At 58.2% G+C, this 25772-nt stretch overlaps 1 pseudogene across 1 annotated transcript in view; it reads right to left on the reverse strand.

Annotated features, from left to right (window-relative positions):
- Positions 1-752: 752 nt before the first annotated feature.
- Positions 753-25772, reverse strand: part of LOC144954260 (alpha-adducin-like) — a 75063-nt pseudogene continuing 50043 nt past the window's right edge. Inside the window, exons 4-10 of the transcript XR_013641116.1 lie at positions 18132-18273; positions 16804-16952; positions 11763-11843; positions 8223-8372; positions 4769-4939; positions 1677-1775; positions 753-1003 (exon numbers count right to left, since the gene is read on the reverse strand). The product of XR_013641116.1 is annotated as an alpha-adducin-like (transcript). The remainder of the gene's footprint in view (positions 1004-1676; positions 1776-4768; positions 4940-8222; positions 8373-11762; positions 11844-16803; positions 16953-18131; positions 18274-25772) is intronic.

A 25772-nucleotide genomic window follows, 5' to 3' on the forward strand; every position in this document is an offset into this window, starting at 1 on the left:
ACACACACGTACACCCACACCCACGTACACACACGCACACACACACCCACACACGTACACACACACGTACACACACACGCACCCACACACACGTACACACACATACGCCCATACATACACGCCCACACACACCCACACACGTACACACACACGTACACACACACACCCACACACACACACGTACACACACACACACACGTACACCCACACACACGTACACACACACCCACACACGTACACACACACGTACACACACACGCACCCACACACACGTACACACACATACGCCCATACATACACGCCCACACCACACCCACACACGTACACACACACGTACACACACACACCCACACACACACACGTACACACACACACACGTACACCCACACACACGTACACACACACACACACACGTACACACACACACCCACACACACCACACGTACACACACACACCCACACACACACACGTTACACACACACACACCACACACACGTACACACACACGTACACACACACACGTACACACACACACACACGTACACAAGTACACACACACCCACACACCCACACACGTACACACACACGTACACCCACACACATGTACACACACACACACACGTACGCCCACACGTACACCCACACACACGTACACACACACACACGCACACGTACACACGTACACACACACACACACACACGTACACACACACACACGCACACGTACACACGTGCACACGTACACACTCACCATGTTGTCCAGCATCCTCATGAGCGCCTCGAACTCCTGCTGCCCCCCGCCTCCAGCTGGGCAGCGTCGCTCCGTCTCCAGCGCCGTGTGGTGGTGCCGGTGGTGGCGGTGGTTGTGGTGGTGCCGGTGGTGGTGCCGGTGGTGGTGGTGGTGCCGGTGGTGGTGGTGGTGGCGCTGCGGCGTGAGCGGTAGCGCTGGGGGTCCAGCAGCAGCAAGTTGTCAACGGCACGGCCACCCCACATGGCCTGCACCTGCACACGTGGGGAGAGGGTCACCACTCACCCACCTCCTCACCACCCTCCTCACCCACCTCGTCACCCACCCCCTCGCCCACCCCCTCACCCACCCCCTCACCCACCCCCTCACACCCACCCCCTCACCCACCCCCTCACCACCCTCCTCACCACCCTCCTCACCCACCCCCTCACCCACCTCCTCACCACCCTCCCTCACCCCACCCCCTCGCCCACCCCCTCACCCACCTCCTCACCCACCCTCACCTCCTCACAACGCTCACCACCCTGACCCCCCCCCACCTCCTCACCTCCCCCCTCACCTCCTCACCCCCTCAGCTCCTCACCCCCTCACCCACCCCCTCACCCACCCCCTCACCCACCTCCTCACCCCACCCCCCTCGCCCACCCCCTCGCCCACCCCCTCGCCCACCCCCTCGCCCACCCCCTCGCCCACCCCCTCGCCCACCCCCTCACCCACCCCCTCACCCACCTCCTCACCCCCCTCACCTCCTCACAACGCTCACCACCCTGACCCCCCCCCACCTCCTCACCTCCCCCCTCACCTCCTCACCCCCTCAGCTCCTCACCCCCTCACCCACCCCCTCACCCACCCCCTCACCCACCCCCTCACCCACCCCCTCACCCACCCCCTCACCCACCCCCTCACTCACCCCCTCACCCCCCTCACCTGCACCTCGCAGGCCCGCACGGCGTTGTGGATGTTGAGGAAAGCCTCCTCCACACTCTCACCGATCGCCAGCAGACCCAGGTTTCTCAGCACCACAACCTGGGGACATCAACATCACCACCATCATCATCATCGTCACAATCACCACCATCACCACCATCACCACCATCACCACTACCACCGTCACCACCATCATCATCACCATCACCACCACCACCACCACCATCACCACCACCACCACCAACACCACCATCACCACCACCATCATCACCACCACCAACATCACCACCAACATCACCACCACTACCATCACCCCCACCATCACCACCGTCACCACCATCATCATCACCACCACCACCATCATCATCACTACCATCATCATCACCACCACCAACATCACTATCATCAGCCCCAGGTTTCTCAGCACCACCACCTGGGGTCATCACCATCACCACCATCATCATCATCATCGTCACAATCATCACCATCACTACCATCACCACCATCACCACTACCACCGTCACCACCATCACCATCACAATCATCACCACCACCACCACCATCATCACTACCATCATCATCACCACCACCAACATCACTATCATCAGCCCCAGGTTTCTCAGCACCACCACCTGGGGACATCACCATCACCATCATCATCATCATCATCGTCACAATCATCACCATCACTACCATCACCACCATCACCACTACCACCGTCACCACCATCACCATCACAATCATCACCACCACCACCAGCATCATCACTACCATCATCATCACCACCACCAACATCACTATCATCAGCCCCAGGTTTCTCAGCACCACCACCTGGGGACATCACCATCACCACCATCATCATCATCATCGTCACAATCATCACCATCACTACCATCACCACCATCACCACTACCACCGTCACCACCATCACCATCACAATCATCACCACCACCACCAGCATCATCACTACCATCATCATCACCACCACCAACATCACTATCATCAGCCCCAGGTTTCTCAGCACCACCACCTGGGGACATCACCATCACCACCATCATCATCATCATCGTCACAATCATCACCATCACCACCATCACCACCATCACCACCATCACCACTACCACCGTCACCACCATCACAATCATCACCACCATCACCAATACCACCATCACCACCATCACCACTACCACCGTCACCACCATCACAATCATCACCACCATCACCAATACCACCATCACCACCATCACCACTACCACCGTCACCACCATCACAATCATCACCATCATCACTACCATCATCATCACCACCACCAACATCACTATCATCAGCCCCAGGTTTCTCAGCACCACCACCTGGGGACATCAACATCACCATCACTATCACCACCATCATCACCACCATCACCACCATCATCACCACCATCACCACCACCATCATCATCACCACCACCACCACCACCACCATCACCACCACCACCACCAACACCACCATCACCACCACCATCATCATCACCACCACCAACATCACCACCAACATCACCACCAACATCACCACCACTACCATCACCCCGACCATCACCACCATCACCACCGCCACCATCACCACCATCACCACCCCCATCACCACCACCACCACACCACCATCACCACCACCACCACCATCACCACCCCCACCACCACCACCCCCACCACCATCACCACCCCCACCACCACCACCACCCCCACCATCACCACCCCCACCACCACCATCACCACCCCCACCACCATCACCACCCCCACCACCACCACCACCACCATCACCACCCCCACCACCATCACCACCCCCCTCACCACCACCACCCCCACCACCACCACCACCGCCGCCACCACCACCACCACCACCACCACCCCCACCACCACCACCATCACCACCCCCATCACCACCACCACCACACCACCATCACCACCACCACCACCATCACCACCCCCACCACCACCACCCCCACCACCATCACCACCCCCACCACCACCACCACCCCCACCATCACCACCCCCACCACCACCATCACCACCCCCACCACCATCACCACCCCCACCACCACCACCACCACCATCACCACCCCCACCACCATCACCACCCCCCTCACCACCACCACCCCCACCACCACCACCACCGCCGCCACCACCACCACCACCACCACCACCCCCACCACCACCACCATCACCACCCCCACCACCCCCACCATCACCATCACCACCATCACCACCCCCACCACCCCCACCACCACCACCATCACCATCACCACCATCACCACCCCCACCACCCCCACCACCCTCCCCACCACCACCACCACCCCCACCACCACCACCACCGCCGCCACCACCACCACCACCATAACCACCATCACCACCATCATCACCACCACCATCACCACCCCCACCACCCCCCCCACCACCACCACCCCCACCACGACCACCACCGCCGCCACCACCACCCCCCCCACCACCACCACCCCCACCACCACCACCATCACCACCAACCCCACCATCACCACCGCCACCATCACCACCATCACCACCACCATCATCACCACCCCCACCACCTCCACCACCCCCCCACCACCACCATCCCCACCACTACCACCGCCGCCACCACCCCCCCCACCACCACCACCCCCACCACCACCACCATCACCACCAACCCCACCGTCACCACCGCCACCATCACCACCATCACCACCATCACCACCACCATCATCACCACCCCCACCACCTCCACCACCCCCCCACCACCACCACCCCCACCACCCCCCCCACCACCACCACCCCCACCCCCACCACCATCATCACCACCCCCACCACCACCACCACCATCACCACCACCACCACCGCCGCCACCACCCCCCCCACCACCACCACCCCCACCACCACCACCACCGTCACCACCACCACCCCCCCCACCCCCACCACCCCCACCCCCACCACCACCACCCCCCACCACCACCACCACCACCCCCCCACCACCACCACCCCCACCACCACCATCACCACCACCACCCCCCCCACCCCCACCACCCCCCCCACCCCCACCACCATCACCACCACCACCACCACCTTGTTGGAAGGCCCCAGGCTTCTGTGCAGCTCCTCAACATCTGCTGCTGCCACGAGCAGCTGGGACTGGGCCTGGTCCGTTCCGAACCCGACATGGTCCAGGTACGAGACGGGGAACACCTCCACAGCCTCACGGCACAGCGGCAGCAGCCCACAGCGCAGAGCAGACACCTGCGGGGGGGGGGGGGGGGGCACGTGGGGCAAGGGGTGGGGGGCACGGGGGGGCACAGGGTGGTGGTGGCGGTGAGGGTCACGGTGATGTTTGTGGTGAGTCAGAGGCTGGCGCCGCTGGTGGTGGTGGTGGTGGTGAGTGTCACGGTGATGTTTGTGGTGAGTCAGAGGGTGGTGGTGGTGAGGGTCACGGTGATGTTTGTGTTGACTCAGAGGGTGGTGGTGGTGGTGGTGAGGGTCACGGTGATGTTTGTGTTGACTCAGAGGGTGGTGGTGGTGGTGGTGAGGGTCACGGTGATGTTTGTGGTGAGTCAGAGGGTGGTGGTGGTGGTGGTGAGGGTCACGGTGATGTTTGTGGTGAGTCAGAGGGTGGTGGTGGTGGTGGTGAGGGTCACGGTGATGTTTGTGGTGAGTCAGAGGGTGGCGGTGGTGGCGGTGGTGAGGGTCACGGTGATGTTTGTGTTGACTCAGAGGGTGGCGCTGGTGGTGGTGGTGAGTGTCACGGTGATGTTTGTGTTGACTCAGAGGGTGGCGGTGGTGGTGGTGGTGAGTGTCACGGTGATGTTTGTGTTGACTCAGAGGGTGGTGGTGGTGGTGGTGAGGGTCACGGTGATGTTTGTGGTGAGTCAGAGGGTGGTGGTGGTGGTGGTGAGGGTCACGGTGATGTTTGTGGTGAGTCAGAGGGTGGTGGTGGTGGTGGTGAGGGTCACGGTGATGTTTGTGGTTAGTCAGAGGGTGGCGGTGGTGGCGGTGGTGAGGGTCACGGTGATGTTTGTGTTGACTCAGAGGGTGGCGGTGGTGGTAGTGAGGGTCACGGTGATGTTTGTGTTGACTCAGAGGGTGGCGGTGGTGGTGGTGAGGGTCACGGTGATGTTTGTGATGACTCAGAGGGTGGCGGTGGTGGTGGTGAGTGTCACGGTGATGTTTGTGTTGACTCAGAGGGTGGCGGTGGTGGTGGTGAGGGTCACGGTGATGTTTGTGTTGACTCAGAGGGTGGTGGCGGTGAGGGTCACGGTGATGTTTGTGGTGAGTCAGAGGGTGGTGGTGGTGGTGAGGGTCACGGTGATGTTTGTGGTGAGTCAGAGGGTGGTGGTGAGGGTGTTGGTGAGGGTCACGGTGATGTTTGTGGTGAGTCAGAGGGTGGTGGTGGTGGTGAGGGTCACGGTGATGTTTGTGGTGAGTCAGAGGGTGGTGGTGGTGGTGAGGGTCACGGTGATGTTTGTGGTGAGTCAGAGGGTGGTAGTGAGGGTGTTGGTGAGTGTCACGGTGATGTTTGTGTTGACTCAGAGGGTGGCGGTGGTGTTGGTGAGGGTCACGGTGATGTTTGTGTTGACTCAGAGGGTGGCGGTGGTGGTGGTGAGTGTCACGGTGATGTTTGTGTTGACTCAGAGGGTGGCGGTGGTGGTGGTGAGTGTCACGGTGATGTTTGTGTTGACTCAGAGGGTGGCGGTGGTGGTGGTGAGCGTCACGGTGATGTTTGTGGTGAGTCAGAGGGTGGTGGTGGTGGTGGTGAGTGTCACGGTGATGTTTGTGGTGAGTCAGATGGCGGTGGTGGTGAGGGTCACGGTGATGTTTGTGGTGAGTCAGAGGGTGGCGGTGGTGGTGGTGAGGGTCACGGTGATGTTTGTGGTGACTCAGAGGGTGGTGGTGGTGGTGGTGGTGAGGGTCACGGTGATGTTTGTGTTGACTCAGAGGGTGGCGCTGGTGGTGGTGGTGGTGAGTGTCACGGTGATGTTTGTGTTGACTCAGAGGGTGGTGGTGGTGGTGGTGAGTGTCACGGTGATGTTTGTGTTGACTCAGAGGGTGGTGGTGGTGGTGGTGGTGGTGAGTGTCACGGTGATGTTTGTGGTGACTCAGAGGGTGGTGGTGGTGGTGGTGGTGGTGAGGGTCACGGTGATGTTTGTGGTGACTCAGAGGGTGGCGCTGGTGGTAGTGGTGGTGAGTGTCACGGTGATGTTTGTGGTGACTCAGAGGGTGGTGGTGGTGGTGGTGAGGGTCACGGTGATGTTTGTGGTGACACAGAGGGTGGCGCTGGTGGTGGTGGTGGTGAGTGTCACGGTGATGTTTGTGGTGAGTCAGAGGGTGGTGGTGGTGGCGGTGAGGGTCACGGTGATGTTTGTGTTGACTCAGAGGGTGGTGGTGGTGGTGGTGAGCGTCACGGTGATGTTTGTGGTGAGTCAGAAGGTGGCGGTGGTGGTGGTGAGGGTCACGGTGATGTTTGTGGTGAGTCAGAGGGTGGTAGTGAGGGTGTTGGTGAGGGTCACGGTGATGTTTGTGTTGACTCAGAGGGTGGCGGTGGTGGTGGTGAGCGTCACGGTGATGTTTGTGGTGAGTCAGAGGGTGGCGGTGGTGGTGGTGAGTGTCACGGTGATGTTTGTGTTGACTCAGAGGGTGGTGGTGGTGGTGGTGAGGGTCACGGTGATGTTTGTGGTGAGTCAGATGGCGGTGGTGGTGAGGGTCACGGTGATGTTTGTGGTGAGTCAGAGGGTGGTGGTGGTGGTGGTGAGGGTCACGGTGATGTTTGTGGTGAGTCAGAGGGTGGTGGTGGTGGTGGTGAGGGTCACGGTGATGTTTGTGGTGAGTCAGAGGGTGGCGGTGGTGGTGGTGAGTGTCACGGTGATGTTTGTGGTGAGTCAGATGGCGGTGGTGGTGAGGGTCACGGTGATGTTTGTGTTGACTCAGAAGGTGGTGGTGGTGGCGGTGAGGGTCACGGTGATGTTTGTGTTGACTCAGAGGGTGGTGGTGGTGAGCGTCACGGTGATGTTTGTGGTGAGTCAGAGGGTGGTGAGGGTCACGGTGATGTTTGTGTTGACTCAGAGGGTGGTGAGGGTCACGGTGATGTTTGTGTTGACTCAGAGGGTGGTGAGGGTCACGGTGATGTTTGTGTTGACTCAGAGGGTGGTGGTGGTGAGGGTCACGGTGATGTTTGTGTTGACTCAGAGGGTGGTGAGGGTCACGGTGATGTTTGTGTTGACTCAGAAGGTGGTGAGGGTCACGGTGATGTTTGTGTTGACTCAGAGGGTGGTGGTGGTGGTGGTGAGGGTCACGGTGATGTTTGTGGTGACTCAGAGGGTAGTGGCGGTGAGGGTCACGGTGATGTTTGTGTTGACTCAGAGGGTGGTGGTGGTGAGGGTCACGGTGATGTTTGTGTTGACTCAGAGGGTGGTGGTGAGGGTGGTGGTGAGTGTCACGGTGATGTTTGCGGTGAGCTTCATCGGCAACGTCCAACCGGACCGCGTCCCGTCGCCCTTCACCGGTGCCGCCCCCCCCCCCCCCCACTCACGGTGGCCGTGGCCGGCGTGCAGACGGTGACGGCGCAGCGAGCGTCGGGCCTCGCCGCGTAAATGGCGGCGTGCAGGGAGAAGGCGCCGGACGCCACGGACGCACCGCCCAGAGCCGGGTCGACGGCGGTGCCCTGCAGGGTCACCTTCACCTGCACGCAGCCGGCGCCGTGACAACAACAACAACAGCGACGTCGTCATCTCCATCGCGACATCATCACCACGACCATCATCACTACATCACCACCGTCGTCGTCGTCATCATCTCCATCGCCACATCATCACCACCGTCACTACATCACCACCACCACCGTCACTACATCACCACCACCACCGTCACTACATCACCACCACCATCACTACATCACCACCACCATCACTACATCACCACCACCGCCGCCATCACCACATCACCACCACCATCACTACATCACCACCACCATCACTACATCACCACCACCATCACTACATCACCACCACCATCACTACATCACCACCACCATCACTACATCACCACCACCACAACATCATCACTACATCACCACTACCGCCACTACATCACCACCACTGCCACCCTGAGTCTCTACTACACCCTGAGTCTCTACTAGACCCTGAGTCTCTACTACACCCTGAGTCTCTACTAGACCCTGAGTCTCTACTAGACCCCGAGTCTCTACTAGACCCCGAGTCTCTACTAGACCCTGAGTCTCTACTACACCCTGAGTCTCTACTACACCCTGAGTCTCTACTAGACCCTGAGTCTCTACTAGACCCTGAGTCTCTACTAGACCCTGAGTCTCTACTAGACCCTGAGTCTCTACTAGACCCTGAGTCTCTACTACACCCTGAGTCTCTACTAGACCCTGAGTCTCTACTACACCCTGAGTCTCTACTACACCCCGAGTCTCTACTACACCCTGAGTCTCTACTAGACCCTGAGTCTCTACTACACCCTGAGTCTCTACTAGACCCTGAGTCTCTACTAGACCCTGAGTCTCTACTACACCCTGAGTCTCTATTAGACCCTGAGTCTCTACTAGACCATGAGTCTCTACACCCCGAGTCTCTACTAGACCCTGAGTCTCTACTAGACCCTGAGTATCTACTAGACCCTGAGTCTCTACTAGACCCTGAGTCTCTACTAGACCCGGAGTCTCTACTAGACCCCGAGTCTCTACTACACCCTGAGTCTCTACTAGACCCTGAGTCTCTACTAGACCCTGAGTCTCTACTAGACCCTGAGTCTCTACTAGACCCTGAGTCTCTACTAGACCCTGAGTCTCTACTAGACCCTGAGTCTCTACTAGACCCTGAGTCTCTACTAGACCCTGAGTCTCTACTACACCCTGAGTCTCTACTAGACCCTGAGTCTCTACTAGACCCTGAGTCTCTACTAGACCCTGAGTCTCTACACCCTGAGTCTCTACTAGACCCCGAGTCTCTACTAGACCCCGAGTCTCTACTAGACCCTGAGTCTCTACTACACCCTGAGTCTCTACTAGACCCTGAGTCTCTACTACACCCTGAGTCTCTACTACACCCTGAGTCTCTACACCCTGAGTCTCTACTAGACCCTGAGTCTCTACTACACCCCGAGTCTCTACTACACTCTGAGTCTCTACTACACCCTGAGTCTCTACTACACCCTGAGTCTCTACTAGACCCTGAGTCTCTACTACACCCTGAGTCTCTACTACACCCTGAGTCTCTACTAGACCCTGAGTCTCTACTACACCCTGAGTCTCTACTACACCCTGAGTCTCTACTAGACCCTGAGTCTCTACTACACCCTGAGTCTCTACTAGACCCTGAGTCTCTACTACACCCTGAGTCTCTACTACACCCTGAGTCTCTACTAGACCCTGAGTCTCTACTACACCCTGAGTCTCTACTACACCCTGAGTCTCTACTAGACCCTGAGTCTCTACTACACCCCGAGTCTCTACTAGACCCTGAGTCTCTACTACACCCTGAGTCTCTACTAGACCCTGAGTCTCTACTACACCCTGAGTCTCTACTACACCCTGAGTCTCTACTAGACCCTGAGTCTCTACTACACCCTGAGTCTCTACTAGACCCTGAGTCTCTACTACACCCTGAGTCTCTACTAGACCCTGAGTCTCTACTACACTACCTGTGTCTCTACTACACCCTGAGTCTCTACTACACCCTGAGTCTCTACTAGACCCTGAGTCTCTACTACACCCTGAGTCTCTACTAGACCCTGAGGGTCTACTACACCCCGAGTCTCTACTAGACCCTGAGTCTCTACTAGACCCTGAGTCTCTACTAGACCCTGAGTCTCTACTAGACCCTGAGTCTCTACTACACCCTGAGTCTCTACTAGACCCTGAGTCTCTACTACACCCCGAGTCTCTACTAGACCCTGAGTCTCTACTACACCCTGAGTCTCCACTAGACCCCGAGTCTCTACTACACCCTGAGTCTCTACTACACCCTGAGTCTCTACTAGACCCTGAGTCTCTACTAGACCCTGAGTCTCTACTACACCCTGAGTCTCTACTAGACCCTGAGTCTCTACTACACCCTGAGTCTCTACTAGACCCTGAGTCTCTACTACACCCCGAGTCTCTACTAGACCCTGAGTCACTACTAGACCCTGAGTCTCTACTAGACCCTGAGTCTCTACTAGACCCTGAGTCTCTACTAGACCCTGAGTCTCTACTAGACCCCGAGTCTCTACTACACCCTGAGTCTCTACTACACCCTGAGTCTCTACTACACCCTGAGTCTCTACTAGACCCTGAGTCTCTACTAGACCCTGAGTCTCTACTACACTACCTGAGTCTCTACTAGACCCTGAGTCTCTACTACACCCTGAGTCTCTACTAGACCCTGAGTCTCTACTACACACCGAGTCTCTACTAGACCCTGAGTCTCTACTACACCCCGAGTCTCTACTAGACCCTGAGTCTCTACTACACCCTGAGTCTCTACTAGACCCTGAGTCTCTACTACACCCTGAGTCTCTACTACACTACCTGAGTCTCTACTAGACCCTGAGTCTCTACTACACCCTGAGTCTCTACTAGACCCTGAGTCTCTACTACACCCTGAGTCTCTACTACACTACCTGAGTCTCTACTAGACCCTGAGTCTCTACTACACCCTGAGTCTCTACTAGACCCTGAGTCTCTACTACACCCTGAGTCTCTACTAGACCCTGAGTCTCTACTACACCCCGAGTCTCTACTACACCCTGAGTCTCTACTACACCCTGAGTCTCTACTACACCCTGAGTCTCTACTAGACCCTGAGTCACTACTAGACCCTGAGTCTCTACTAGACCCTGAGTCTCTACTACACCCTGAGTCTCTACAATGAGTCTCTACTAGACCCTGAGTCTCTACTACACCCCGAGTCTCTACTAGACCCTGAGTCTCTACAATGAGTCTCTACAATGAGTCTCTACTAGACCCTGAGTCTCTACTAGACCCTGAGTCTCTACAATGAGTCTCTACTACACCCTGAGTCTCTACTAGACCCCGAGTCTCTACACGCCGTGTCCCCGTGCGACTCACCAGGCTTGCCGCCGTGACTTCGTTGCAAAGAAGTCCGTAGGGGTTGACCAGGAAGTGTTCCTGGTCCTTGTTCACGCGAGCCTGCAGAGCGAGAGAGCGCGGCGCTCCCATCACCCCGTGACCCCCCCAACTCTAGCGCTGTGACCCCCCCAACTCTAGCGCTGTGACCCCCCCAACTCTAGCGCTGTGACCCCCCCATCTCTAGCACTGTGACCCCCCCATCTCTAGCACTGTGACCCCCCCAACTCTAGCGCTGTGACCCCCCCAACTCTAGCGCTGTGACCCCCCCAACTCTAGCGCTGTGACCCCCATCTCTAGCACCTCATCTCTAGCACCGTGACCCCCACCTTTAGCACTGTGACCCCCACCTTTAGCACTGTGACCCCCACCTTTAGCACTGTGACCCCCATCTCTAGAGCTGTGACCCCCCCCATCTCTAGCACTGTGACCCCCATCTTTAGCACTGTGACCCCCATCTCTAGCGCCGTGACCCCCCCATCTCTAGGGCTGTGACCCCCATCTTTAGCACTGTGACCCCCATCTCTAGCGCCGTGACCCCCATCTCTAGCACCGTGACCCCCATCTCTAGCACCGTGACCCCCATCTCTAGCGCCGTGACCCCCATCTCTAGCGCTGTGACCCCCCCATCTCTAGCACTGTGACCCCCATCTCTAGCACCGTGACCCCCATCTCTAGCACCGTGACCCCCCCATCTCTAGCACTGTGACCCCATCTCTAACACCGTGACCCCCCCATCTTTAGCACTGTGACCCCCATCTCTAGCGCTGTGACCCCCCCATCTCTAGCGCTGTGACCCCCATCTCTAGCGCCGTGACCCCCATCTCTAGCGCTGTGACCCCCATCTCTAGCACCGTGACCCCATCTCTAGCGCCGTGACCCCCATCTCTAGCACTGTGACCCCCATCTCTAGCACCGTGACCCCCATCTCTAGCACCGTGACCCCCATCTCTAGCACCGTGACCCCCATCTCTAACACCGTGACCCCCATCTCAAGCGCCGTGACCCCCATCTCTAGCGCCGTGACCCCCATCTCTAGCGCCGTGACCCCCATCTCTAGCACCGTGACCCCCATCTCTAACACCGTGACCCCCATCTCTAGCGCCGTGACCACCATTTCTAACACCGTGACCCCCATCTCTAGCGCCGTGACCCCCATCTCTAGCGCCGTGACCCCCATCTCTAGCACCGTGACCCCCATCTCTAGCGCCGTGACCCCCATCTCTAGCACTGTGACCCCCATCTCTAGCACCGTGACCCCCATCTCTAGCGCCGTGACCCCCATCTCTAGCACCGTGACCCCCATCTCTAGCGCCGTGACCCCCATCTCTAGCGCCGTGACCCCCATCTCTAGCACCGTGACCCCCATCTCTAGCACCGTGACCCCCATCTCTAGCACCGTGACCCCCCCATCTCTAGCGCCGTGACCCCCATCTCTAGCACTGTGACCCCCTTCTCTAGCGCTGTGACCCCCATCTCTAGCGCCGTGACCCCCATCTCTAGCGCCGTGACCCCCATCTCTAGCACTGTGACCCCCATCTCTAGCGCCGTGACCCCCATCTCTAGCGCCGTGACCCCCATCTCTAGCGCCGTGACCCCCATCTCTAGCACCGTGACCCCCATCTCTAGCGCCGTGACCCCCATCTCTAGCACTGTGACCCCCCCATCTCTAGCGCCGTGACCCCCATCTCTAGCACTGTGACCCCATCTCTAACACCGTGAGCCCATCTCTAGCGCCGTGACCCCCATCTCTAACACCGTGACCCCATCTCTAGCGCCGTGACCCCATCTCTAGCGCCGTGACCCCCATCTCTAGCACCGTGACCCCCATCTCTAGCACCGTGACCCCCATCTCTAGCACCGTGACCCCCATCTCTAGCACCGTGACCCCATCTCTAGCACCGTGACCCCCATCTCTAGCACCGTGACCCCCATCTCTAGCACTGTGACCCCCATCTCTAGCACCGTGACCCCCATCTCTAACACCGTGACCCCCATCTCTAGCGCCGTGACCCCCATCTCTAGCGCCGTGACCCCCATCTCTAGCACCGTGACCCCATCTCTAGCACCGTGACCCCCATCTCTAGCACTGTGACCCCCATCTCTAGCACCGTGACCCCCATCTCTAGCACCGTGACCCCCATCTCTAGCACCGTGACCCCCATCTCTAGCACCGTGACCCCCATCTCTAGCACCGTGACCCCATCTCTAGCACCGTGACCCCCATCTCTAGCACCGTGACCCCCATCTCTAACACCGTGACCCCCATCTCTAGCGCCGTGACCCCCATCTCTAGCGCCGTGACCCCCATCTCTAGCACCGTGACCCCATCTCTAGCACCGTGACCCCCATCTCTAGCACTGTGACCCCCATCTCTAGCACCGTGACCCCCATTCTCTAGCACCGTGACCCCCATCTCTAACACCGTGACCCCCATCTCTAGCGCCGTGACCCCCATCTCTAACACCGTGACCCCCATCTCTAGCACTGTGACCCCCATCTCTAGCACCGTGACCCCCATCTCTAACACCGTGACCCCCATCTCTAGCGCCGTGACCCCCATCTCTAGCGCCGTGACCCCCATCTCTAGCGCCGTGACCCCCATCTCTAGCACCGTGACCCCCATCTCTAACACCGTGACCCCCATCTCTAGCGCCGTGACCCCCATTTCTAACACCGTGACCCCCATCTCTAGCACTGTGACCCCCATCTCTAGCACTGCGACCCCATCTCTAACACCGTGACCCCCCCATCTTTAGCACTGTGACCCCCATCTCTAGCGCTGTGACCCCCCCATCTCTAGCGCTGTGACCCCCATCTCTAGCGCCGTGACCCCCATCTCTAGCGCTGTGACCCCCATCTCTAGCACCGTGACCCCATCTCTAGCGCCGTGACCCCCATCTCTAGCACTGTGACCCCCATCTCTAGCACCGTGACCCCCATCTCTAGCACCGTGACCCCCATCTCTAGCACCGTGACCCCCATCTCTAACACCGTGACCCCCATCTCAAGCGCCGTGACCCCCATCTCTAGCGCCGTGACCCCCATCTCTAGCGCCGTGACCCCCATCTCTAGCACCGTGACCCCCATCTCTAACACCTTGACCCCCATCTCTAGCGCCGTGACCCCCATTTCTAACACCGTGACCCCCATCTCTAGCGCCGTGACCCCCATCTCTAGCGCCGTGACCCCCATCTCTAGCACCGTGACCCCCATCTCTAGCGCCGTGACCCCCATCTCTAGCACTGTGACCCCCATCTCTAGCACCGTGACCCCCATCTCTAGCGCCGTGACCCCCATCTCTAGCACCGTGACCCCCATCTCTAGCGCCGTGACCCCCATCTCTAGCGCCGTGACCCCCATCTCTAGCACCGTGACCCCCATCTCTAGCACCGTGACCCCCATCTCTAGCACCGTGACTCCCCCATCTCTAGCGCCGTGACCCCCATCTCTAGCACTGTGACCCCCATCTCTAGCGCCGTGACCCCCATCTCTAGCGCCGTGACCCCCATCTCTAGCGCCGTGACCCCCATCTCTAGCGCCGTGACCCCCATCTCTAGCGCCGTGACCCCCCCATCTCTCGCACCGTGACCCCATCTCTAGCGCCTTGACCCCCTTCTCTAGCACTGTGACCCCCATCTCTAGCACCGTGACCCCCATCTCTAGCGCCGTGACCCCCTTCTCTAGCGCTGTGACCCCCATCTCTAGCGCCGTGACCCCCATCTCTAGCGCCGTGACCCCCATCTCTAGCACTGTGACCCCCATCTCTAGCGCCGTGACCCCCATCTCTAGCGCCGTGACCCCCATCTCTAGCGCCGTGAGCCCCATCTCTAGCACCGTGACCCCCATCTCTAGCGCCGTGACCCCCATCTCTAGCACTGTGACCCCCCCATCTCTAGCGCCGTGACCCCCATCTCTAGCACTGTGACCCCATCTCTAACACCGTGAGCCCATCTCTAGCGCCGTGACCCCCATCTCTAACACCGTGACCCCATCTCTAGCACCGTGACCCCATCTCTAGCGCCGTGACCCCCATCTCTAGCACCGTGACCTCCATCTCTAGCACCGTGACCCCCATCTCTAGCACCGTGACCCCCATCTCTAGCACCGTGACCCCATCTCTAGCACCGTGACCCCCATCTCTAGCACCGTGACCCCCATCTCTAGCACTGTGACCCCCATCTCTAGCACCGTGACCCCCATCTCTAACACCGTGACCCCCATCTCTAGCGCCGTGACCCCCATCTCTAGCGCCGTGACCCCCATCTCTAGCACCGTGACCCCATCTCTAGCACCGTGACCCCCATCTCTAGCACCGTGACCCCCATCTCTAGCACCGTGACCCCATCTCTAGCACCGTGACCCCCATCTCTAGCACCGTGACCCCCATCTCTAACACCGTGACCCCCATCTCTAGCGCCGTGACCCCCATCTCTAGCGCCGTGACCCCCATCTCTAGCACCGTGACCCCATCTCTAGCACCGTGACCCCCATCTCTAGCACTGTGACCCCCATCTCTAGCACCGTGACCCCCATCTCTAGCACCGTGACCCCCATCTCTAACACCGTGACCCCCATCTCTAGCGCCGTGACCCCCATCTCTAACACCGTGACCCCCATCTCTAGCACTGTGACCCCCATCTCTAGCACCGTGACCCCCATCTCTAACACCGTGACCCCCATCTCTAGCGCCGTGACCCCCATCTCTAGCGCCGTGACCCCCATCTCTAGCGCCGTGACCCCCATCTCTAGCACCGTGACCCCCATCTCTAACACCGTGACCCCCATCTCTAGCGCCGTGACCCCCATTTCTAACACCGTGACCCCCATCTCTAGCACTGTGACCCCCATCTCTAGCACTGTGACCCCCATCTCTACCACCGTGACCCCCATCTCTACCACCGTGACCCCCATTTCTAACACCGTGACCCCCATCTCCGGCACCGTGACCCCCCCATCTCCGGCACGGTGACCCCCCCATCTCTAGCGCCGTGACCCCCATCTCCGGCACGGTGACACCCACCGACACGTGATTCGTGTGTGCCGACGCTCCCCAGCCGTTGAGATCTGCGAGCCGGTAGAAGGCCGCCACCTTGCAGCGCAGCAGCCGCTCCCCCTTGGCGTAGCCGGCCAGCAGGCCCACGGGAAGATCGTTGATGGGTCCTGAAGGGCCTGAGGTGGGCCCACGGGGAAGGGGGGGGGGGGCACGGGGAGGGCTGTTAGCAGCAGCAACGATTAAGCGCCTCTGAGAAGTGAGATTCAGCGAGTGAGACTCTGAGTGAGTCTCTGAGTGAGTCTCTGAGTGAGTCTCTGAGTGAGTGAGTCTCTGAGTGAGTCTCTGAGTGAGTCTCTGAGTGAGTCTGTGAGTGAGTCTCTGAGTGAGTCTCTGAGTGAGCGAGTGAGTCTCTGAGTGGGTGAGTCTCTGAGTGAGTGAGTCTCTGAGTGAGTGAGACTCTGAGTGAGTCTCGGAGTGAGTGAGTATCTGAGTGAGTCTCTGAGTGATTCTCTGAGTGAGTGAGTCTCTGAGTGAGTGAGTCCGTGAGTAAGTCTCTTGAGTCAGCGAGTGAGTCTCTGAGTGAGTCCCTGAGTGAGTCTCTAAGTGAGTCTCCGAGTGAGTGAGTATCTGAGTGAGTCTCTAAGTGAGTCTCCGAGTGAGTGAGTCTCTGACTGAGTCCCTGAGTGAGTCTCAGAGTGAGTCTCTGAGTGAGTGAGTCTCTGAGTGAGTGAGTCTCTGAGTGAGTGAGTCTCTGAGTGAGTCTCTGAGTGAGTCTCTGAGTGAATCTCTGAGTGAGTCTCTGAGTGAGTCTCTGAGTGAGCGAGTGAGTCTCTGAGTGGGTGAGTCTCTGAGTGAGTGAGTCTCTGAGTGAGTGAGACTCTGAGTGAGTCTCGGAGTGAGTGAGTATCTGAGTGAGTCTCTGAGTGATTCTCTGAGTGAGTGAGTCTCTGAGTGAGTGAGTCCGTGAGTAAGTCTCTTGAGTCAGCGAGTGAGTCTCTGAGTGAGTCCCTGAGTGAGTCTCTAAGTGAGTCTCCGAGTGAGTGAGTATCTGAGTGAGTCTCTAAGTGAGTCTCCGAGTGAGTGAGTCTCTGACTGAGTCCCTGAGTGAGTCTCAGAGTGAGTCTCTGAGTGAGTGAGTCTCTGAGTGAGTGAGTCTCTGAGTGAGTGAGTCTCTGAGTGAGTCTCTGAGTGAGTCTCTGAGTGAATCTCTGAGTGAGTCTCTGAGTGAGACTCTGAGTCAGCGAGTGAGTCTCTGAGTGAATCTCTGAGTGAGTCTCTGAGTCAGCGAGTGGGTCTCTGAGTGAGTCCCTGAGTGAGTCTCCGAGTCCCCCTCACCCTCCACCCCCCCGACGTACCGGCGTGGAATCCGCGAGCCCCCCCCATGGCGACACCCCCCACCATGAAGTCTGCGACTTGCTGCAGCGCCAGGAGGCCCGAGGAGTCCTGGCCCGAGCGAGTTCGCTCCTCGATCAGCGACTCAAGGTCCTCGCGGAAGTCCTGCAGCAAGCACACGGTGGCACGGGGGGGGGGGGAAGACTCAGAAATAGAACCCAGGGTCTCAGTGTCTCCGACACGGCCATCGTGAACCCCCTGAAAGAAACACCCAGACCCAGAGCTTGAACCCTGACCCCAGGGTCTCAGTGTCTCCCACATGGCCATCGTGAACCCCGTGATGGACACTCCCAAGCAAAGGAAGGAGACATTCCTGTGTGTTGACAAGCCGGAGTTGACATCCTGGCGGATGGGATTTTGGGGGTGGGGGGTTCTAGCAGGATCCAAGTTAAATAATAAATATTATTGGGGGCGTGTGGGTGGGTGTGTGGGTGGGTGGGTGTATGGGTGAGTGAGTGGGTGGGTGGGTGAGTGAGTGGGTGGGTGGGTGTATGGGTGAGTGAGTGGGTGGGTGGGTGGGTGAGTGAGTGGGTGGGTGGGTGAGTGAGTGGGTGGGTGTATGGGTGAGTGAGTGGGTGGGTGGGTGGGTGAGTGGGTGGGTGGGTGAGTGGGTGGGTGTATGGGTGAGTGAGTGGGTGGGTGGGTGGGTGAGTGGGTGGGTGGGTGAGTGGGTGAGTGAGTGGGTGGGTGGGTGGGTGTATGGGTGAGTGAGTGGGTGGGTGGGTGGGTGAGTGGGTGGGTGTATGGGTGAGTGAGTGGGTGAGTGAGTGTGTGAGTGGGTGAGTGAGTGGGTGGGTGTGTGAGTGGGTGTGTGAGTGGGTGAGTGGGTGGGTGGGTGTATGGGTGAGTGAGTGGGTGGGTGGGTGAGTGGGTGGGTGAGTGGGTGAGTGGGTGAGTGGGTGGGTGAGTGGGTGGGTGAGTGAGTGGGTGGGTGAGTGGGTGGGTGAGTGAGTGGGTGGGTGGGTGAGTGGGTGGGTGGGTGTATGGGTGAGTGAGTGGGTGGGTGGGTGGGTGAGTGAGTGGGTGGGTGGGTGAGTGGGTGAGTGGGTGGGTGTGTGGGTGAGTGGGTGAGTGAGTGTGTGAGTGGGTGAGTGAGTGGGTGGGTGTGTGAGTGGGTGTGTGAGTGGGTGAGTGGGTGGGTGGGTGTATGGGTGAGTGAGTGGGTGGGTGGGTGGGTGAGTGGGTGGGTGGGTGAGTGGGGGGGTGAGTGGGTGGGTGATTGAGTGGGTGGGTGGGTGAGTGGGTGGGTGGGTGAGTGGGTGAGTGAGTGGGTGGGTGGGTGAGTGGGTGGGTGTATGGGTGAGTGAGTGGGTGGGTGGGTGGGTGGGTGGGTGAGTGAGTGGGTGGGTGGGTGAGTGGGTGAGTGGGTGGGTGTGTGGGTGAGTGGGTGAGTGAGTGTGTGAGTGGGTGAGTGAGTGGGTGGGTGTGTGAGTGGGTGTGTGAGTGGGTGGGTGGGTGTATGGGTGAGTGAGTGGGTGGGTGGGTGGGTGAGTGGGTGGGTGTGTGGGTGAGTGGGTGAGTGAGTGGGTGGGTGGGTGAGTGAGTGGGTGTGTGAGTGGGTGAGTGGGTGAGTGGGTGGGTGGGTGTATGGGTGAGTGAGTGGGTGGGTGGGTGGGTGAGTGGGTGGGTGGGTGAGTGGGTGAGTGAGTGGGTGGGTGGGTGGGTGGGTGAGTGGGTGGGTGGGTGAGTGGGTGAGTGAGTGGGTGGGTGAGTGTGTGAGTGGGTGTGTGAGTGGGTGGGTGGGTGAGTGAGTGGGTGAGTGTGTGAGTGGGTGAGTGAGTGAGTGTGTGAGTGTGTGAGTGGGTGAGTGAGTGGGTGAGTGAGTGTGTGTGTGGGTGTGTGTGGAGGGGATCTTTGTCCGCGTGTGCACGGCGCTGCGTGGGTGAGTAAGTGTGTGAGTGAGTGAGTGTGTGAGTGAGTTTGTGAGTGGATGAGTGAGTGAGTGTGTGAGTGAGTTTGTGAGTGGATGAGTGAGTGAGTGTGTGAGTGAGTGGATGAGTGGATGAGTGAGTGAGTGTGTGAGTGTGTGAGTGAGTGTGTGAGTGAGTGGATGAGTGAATGAGTGTGTGAGTGTGTGAGTGAGTGTGTGAGTGAGTGGATGAGTGGATGAGTGAGTGGATGAGTGAGTGAGTGTGTGAGTGAGTGGATGAGTGGATGAGTGAGTGAGTGTGTGAGTGTGTGAGTGAGTGTGTGAGTGAGTGGATGAGTGAATGAGTGTGTGAGTGTGTGAGTGAGTGTGTGAGTGAGTGGATGAGTGAGTGAGTGTGTGAGTGTGTGAGTGAGTGTGTGAGTGAGTGGATGAGTGAATGAGTGAGTGGATGAGTGAGTGAGTGTGTGAGTGAGTGGATGAGTGGATGAGTGAATGAGTGTGTGAGTGTGTGAGTGAGTGTGTGAGTGAGTGGATGAGTGAGTGAGTGTGTGAGTGTGTGAGTGAGTGTGTGAGTGAGTGGATGAGTGAATGAGTGTGTGAGTGTGTGAGTGAGTGTGTGAGTGAGTGGATGAGTGGATGAGTGAGTGTGTGAGTGTGTGAGTGAGTGTGTGAGTGAGTGGATGAGTGAATGAGTGTGTGAGTGTGTGAGTGTGTGAGTGAGTGTGTGAGTGAGTGGATGAGTGGATGAGTGAGTGAGTGTGTGGGTGTGTGATTGAGTGGGTGTGTGGGTGTGTGAGTGTGTGAATGAGTGAGTGAGTGTGTGGGTGTGTGAGTGAGTGGGTGTGTGGGTGTGTGAGTGTGTGAATGAGTCAGTGAGTGTGTGAGTGTGTGTGAATGAGTGAGTGGATGAGTGGATGAGTGAGTGAGTGTGTGAGTGTGTGTGTGATTGAGTGGGTGTGTGGGTGTGTGAGTGTGTGGGTGGGTGGGTGAGTGAGTGGGTGGGTGGGTGGGTGAGTGAGTGGGTGGGTGGGTGAGTGAGTGGGTGGGTGTATGGGTGAGTGAGTGGGTGGGTGGGTGGGTGAGTGGGTGGGTGGGTGAGTGGGTGGGTGTATGGGTGAGTGAGTGGGTGGGTGGGTGGGTGAGTGGGTGGGTGGGTGAGTGGGTGAGTGAGTGGGTGGGTGGGTGGGTGTATGGGTGAGTGAGTGGGTGGGTGGGTGGGTGAGTGGGTGGGTGTATGGGTGAGTGAGTGGGTGAGTGAGTGTGTGAGTGGGTGAGTGAGTGGGTGGGTGTGTGAGTGGGTGTGTGAGTGGGTGAGTGGGTGGGTGGGTGTATGGGTGAGTGAGTGGGTGGGTGGGTGAGTGGGTGGGTGAGTGGGTGAGTGGGTGAGTGGGTGGGTGAGTGGGTGGGTGAGTGAGTGGGTGGGTGAGTGGGTGGGTGAGTGAGTGGGTGGGTGGGTGAGTGGGTGGGTGGGTGTATGGGTGAGTGAGTGGGTGGGTGGGTGGGTGAGTGAGTGGGTGGGTGGGTGAGTGGGTGAGTGGGTGGGTGTGTGGGTGAGTGGGTGAGTGAGTGTGTGAGTGGGTGAGTGAGTGGGTGGGTGTGTGAGTGGGTGTGTGAGTGGGTGAGTGGGTGGGTGGGTGTATGGGTGAGTGAGTGGGTGGGTGGGTGGGTGAGTGGGTGGGTGGGTGAGTGGGGGGGTGAGTGGGTGGGTGATTGAGTGGGTGGGTGGGTGAGTGGGTGGGTGGGTGAGTGGGTGAGTGAGTGGGTGGGTGGGTGAGTGGGTGGGTGTATGGGTGAGTGAGTGGGTGGGTGGGTGGGTGGGTGAGTGAGTGGGTGGGTGGGTGAGTGGGTGAGTGGGTGGGTGTGTGGGTGAGTGAGTGGGTGAGTGAGTGTGTGAGTGGGTGAGTGAGTGGGTGGGTGTGTGAGTGGGTGTGTGAGTGGGTGGGTGGGTGTATGGGTGAGTGAGTGGGTGGGTGGGTGGGTGAGTGGGTGGGTGTGTGGGTGAGTGGGTGAGTGAGTGGGTGGGTGGGTGAGTGAGTGGGTGTGTGAGTGGGTGAGTGGGTGAGTGGGTGGGTGGGTGTATGGGTGAGTGAGTGGGTGGGTGGGTGGGTGAGTGGGTGGGTGGGTGAGTGGGTGAGTGAGTGGGTGGGTGGGTGGGTGAGTGGGTGGGTGGGTGAGTGGGTGAGTGAGTGGGTGGGTGAGTGTGTGAGTGGGTGTGTGAGTGGGTGGGTGGGTGAGTGAGTGGGTGAGTGTGTGAGTGGGTGAGTGAGTGAGTGTGTGAGTGTGTGAGTGGGTGAGTGAGTGGGTGAGTGAGTGTGTGTGTGGGTGTGTGTGGAGGGGATCTTTGTCCGCGTGTGCACGGCGCTGCGTGGGTGAGTAAGTGTGTGAGTGAGTGAGTGTGTGAGTGAGTTTGTGAGTGGATGAGTGAGTGAGTGTGTGAGTGAGTTTGTGAGTGGATGAGTGAGTGAGTGTGTGAGTGAGTGGATGAGTGGATGAGTGAGTGAGTGTGTGAGTGTGTGAGTGAGTGTGTGAGTGAGTGGATGAGTGAATGAGTGTGTGAGTGTGTGAGTGAGTGTGTGAGTGAGTGGATGAGTGGATGAGTGAGTGGATGAGTGAGTGAGTGTGTGAGTGAGTGGATGAGTGGATGAGTGAGTGAGTGTGTGAGTGTGTGAGTGAGTGTGTGAGTGAGTGGATGAGTGAATGAGTGTGTGAGTGTGTGAGTGAGTGTGTGAGTGAGTGGATGAGTGAGTGAGTGTGTGAGTGTGTGAGTGAGTGTGTGAGTGAGTGGATGAGTGAATGAGTGAGTGGATGAGTGAGTGAGTGTGTGAGTGAGTTTGTGAGTGGATGAGTGAGTGAGTGTGTGAGTGAGTGGATGAGTGGATGAGTGAGTGAGTGTGTGAGTGTGTGAGTGAGTGTGTGAGTGAGTGGATGAGTGAATGAGTGTGTGAGTGTGTGAGTGAGTGTGTGAGTGAGTGGATGAGTGGATGAGTGAGTGGATGAGTGAGTGAGTGTGTGAGTGAGTGGATGAGTGGATGAGTGAGTGAGTGTGTGAGTGTGTGAGTGAGTGTGTGAGTGAGTGGATGAGTGAATGAGTGTGTGAGTGTGTGAGTGAGTGTGTGAGTGAGTGGATGAGTGAGTGAGTGTGTGAGTGTGTGAGTGAGTGTGTGAGTGAGTGGATGAGTGAATGAGTGAGTGGATGAGTGAGTGAGTGTGTGAGTGAGTGGATGAGTGGATGAGTGAGTGAGTGTGTGAGTGTGTGAGTGAGTGTGTGAGTGAGTGGATGAGTGAATGAGTGTGTGAGTGTGTGAGTGAGTGTGTGAGTGAGTGGATGAGTGGATGAGTGAGTGTGTGAGTGTGTGAGTGAGTGTGTGAGTGAGTGGATGAGTGAATGAGTGTGTGAGTGTGTGAGTGTGTGAGTGAGTGTGTGAGTGAGTGGATGAGTGGATGAGTGAGTGAGTGTGTGGGTGTGTGATTGAGTGGGTGTGTGGGTGTGTGAGTGTGTGAATGAGTGAGTGAGTGTGTGGGTGTGTGAGTGAGTGGGTGTGTGGGTGTGTGAGTGTGTGAATGAGTCAGTGAGTGTGTGAGTGTGTGTGAATGAGTGAGTGGATGAGTGGATGAGTGAGTGAGTGTGTGAGTGTGTGTGTGATTGAGTGGGTGTGTGGGTGTGTGAGTGTGTGGGTGGGTGGGTGAGTGAGTGGGTGGGTGGGTGGGTGAGTGAGTGGGTGGGTGGGTGAGTGAGTGGGTGGGTGTATGGGTGAGTGAGTGGGTGGGTGGGTGGGTGAGTGGGTGGGTGGGTGAGTGGGTGGGTGTATGGGTGAGTGAGTGGGTGGGTGGGTGGGTGAGTGGGTGGGTGGGTGAGTGGGTGAGTGAGTGGGTGGGTGGGTGGGTGTATGGGTGAGTGAGTGGGTGGGTGGGTGGGTGAGTGGGTGGGTGTATGGGTGAGTGAGTGGGTGAGTGAGTGTGTGAGTGGGTGAGTGAGTGGGTGGGTGTGTGAGTGGGTGTGTGAGTGGGTGAGTGGGTGGGTGGGTGTATGGGTGAGTGAGTGGGTGGGTGGGTGAGTGGGTGGGTGAGTGGGTGAGTGGGTGAGTGGGTGGGTGAGTGGGTGGTGGGTGAGTGAGTGGGTGGGTGAGTGGGTGGGTGAGTGAGTGGGTGGGTGGGTGAGTGGGTGGGTGGGTGTATGGGTGAGTGAGTGGGTGGGTGAGTGGGTGAGTGAGTGGGTGGGTGGGTGGGTGAGTGGGTGGGTGGGTGAGTGGGTGAGTGCGTGGGTGGGTGAGTGTGTGAGTGGGTGTGTGAGTGGGTGGGTGGGTGAGTGAGTGGGTGAGTGTGTGAGTGGGTGAGTGAGTGAGTGTGTGAGTGTGTGAGTGGGTGAGTGAGTGGGTGAGTGAGTGTGTGTGTGGGTGTGTGTGGAGGGGATCTTTGTCCGCGTGTGCACGGCGCTGCGTGGGTGAGTAAGTGTGTGAGTGAGTGAGTGTGTGAGTGAGTTTGTGAGTGGATGAGTGAGTGAGTGTGTGAGTGAGTTTGTGAGTGGATGAGTGAGTGAGTGTGTGAGTGAGTGGATGAGTGGATGAGTGAGTGAGTGTGTGAGTGTGTGAGTGAGTGTGTGAGTGAGTGGATGAGTGAATGAGTGTGTGAGTGTGTGAGTGAGTGTGTGAGTGAGTGGATGAGTGGATGAGTGAGTGTGTGAGTGTGTGAGTGTGTGAGTGAGTGTGTGAGTGAGTGGATGAGTGAATGAGTGTGTGAGTGTGTGAGTGTGTGAGTGAGTGTGTGAGTGAGTGGATGAGTGGATGAGTGAGTGAGTGTGTGGGTGTGTGATTGAGTGGGTGTGTGGGTGTGTGAGTGTGTGAATGAGTGAGTGAGTGTGTGGGTGTGTGAGTGAGTGGGTGTGTGGGTGTGTGAGTGTGTGAATGAGTCAGTGAGTGTGTGAGTGTGTGTGAATGAGTGAGTGGATGAGTGGATGAGTGAGTGAGTGTGTGAGTGTGTGTGTGATTGAGTGGGTGTGTGGGTGTGTGAGTGTGTGAGTGTGTGTGTGGGTGGGTGGAGGGGATCTTTGTCCGCGTGTGCACGGCGCTGCGTGGGTGAGTAAGTGTGTGAGTGAGTGGGTGTGTGAGTGAGTTTGTGAGTGGATGAGTGAGTGAGTGTGTGAGTGAATGAGTGAGTGAGTGTATGAGTGAGTGAGTGTGTGAGTGTGTGTGTGATTGAGTGGGTGTGTGGGTGTGTGAGTGTGTGAATGAGTGAGTGAGTGTGTGGGTGTGTGAGTGAGTGGGTGTGTGGGTGTGTGAGTGTGTGAATGAGTCAGTGAGTGTGTGAGTGTGTGTGATTGAGTGGGTGTGTGGGTGGGTGTGTGTGGAGGGGATCTTTGTCCGCGTGTGCACGATGCTGCGTGGGTGAGTAAGTGTGTGAGTGAGTGAGTGTGTGAGTGTGTGTGTGAGTGAGTGAGTGAGTGTGTGTGTGAGTGAGTGAGTGAGTGTGTGTGTGAGTGAGTGTGTGAGTGTATGAGTGAGTGAGTGTGTGAGTGTGTGTGTGGGTGTGTGTGTGAGTGTGTGAGTGTGTGTGATTGAGTGGGTGTGTGGGTGGGTGTGTGTGGAGGGGATCTTTGTCCGCGTGTGCACGATGCTGCGTGGGTGAGTAAGTGTGTGTGTGAGTGAGTGGATGAGTGTGTGAGTGTGTGAGTGAGTTTGTGAGTGGATGAGTGAGTGAGTGTGTGAGTGTGTGTGATTGAGTGGGTGTGTGGGTGAGT

The sequence above is a fragment of the Lampetra fluviatilis genome, unplaced genomic scaffold (genome assembly GCF_964198595.1).
Source record: "Lampetra fluviatilis unplaced genomic scaffold, kcLamFluv1.1 SCAFFOLD_259, whole genome shotgun sequence".
NCBI classification, from domain to species: domain Eukaryota; kingdom Metazoa; phylum Chordata; class Hyperoartia; order Petromyzontiformes; family Petromyzontidae; genus Lampetra; species Lampetra fluviatilis.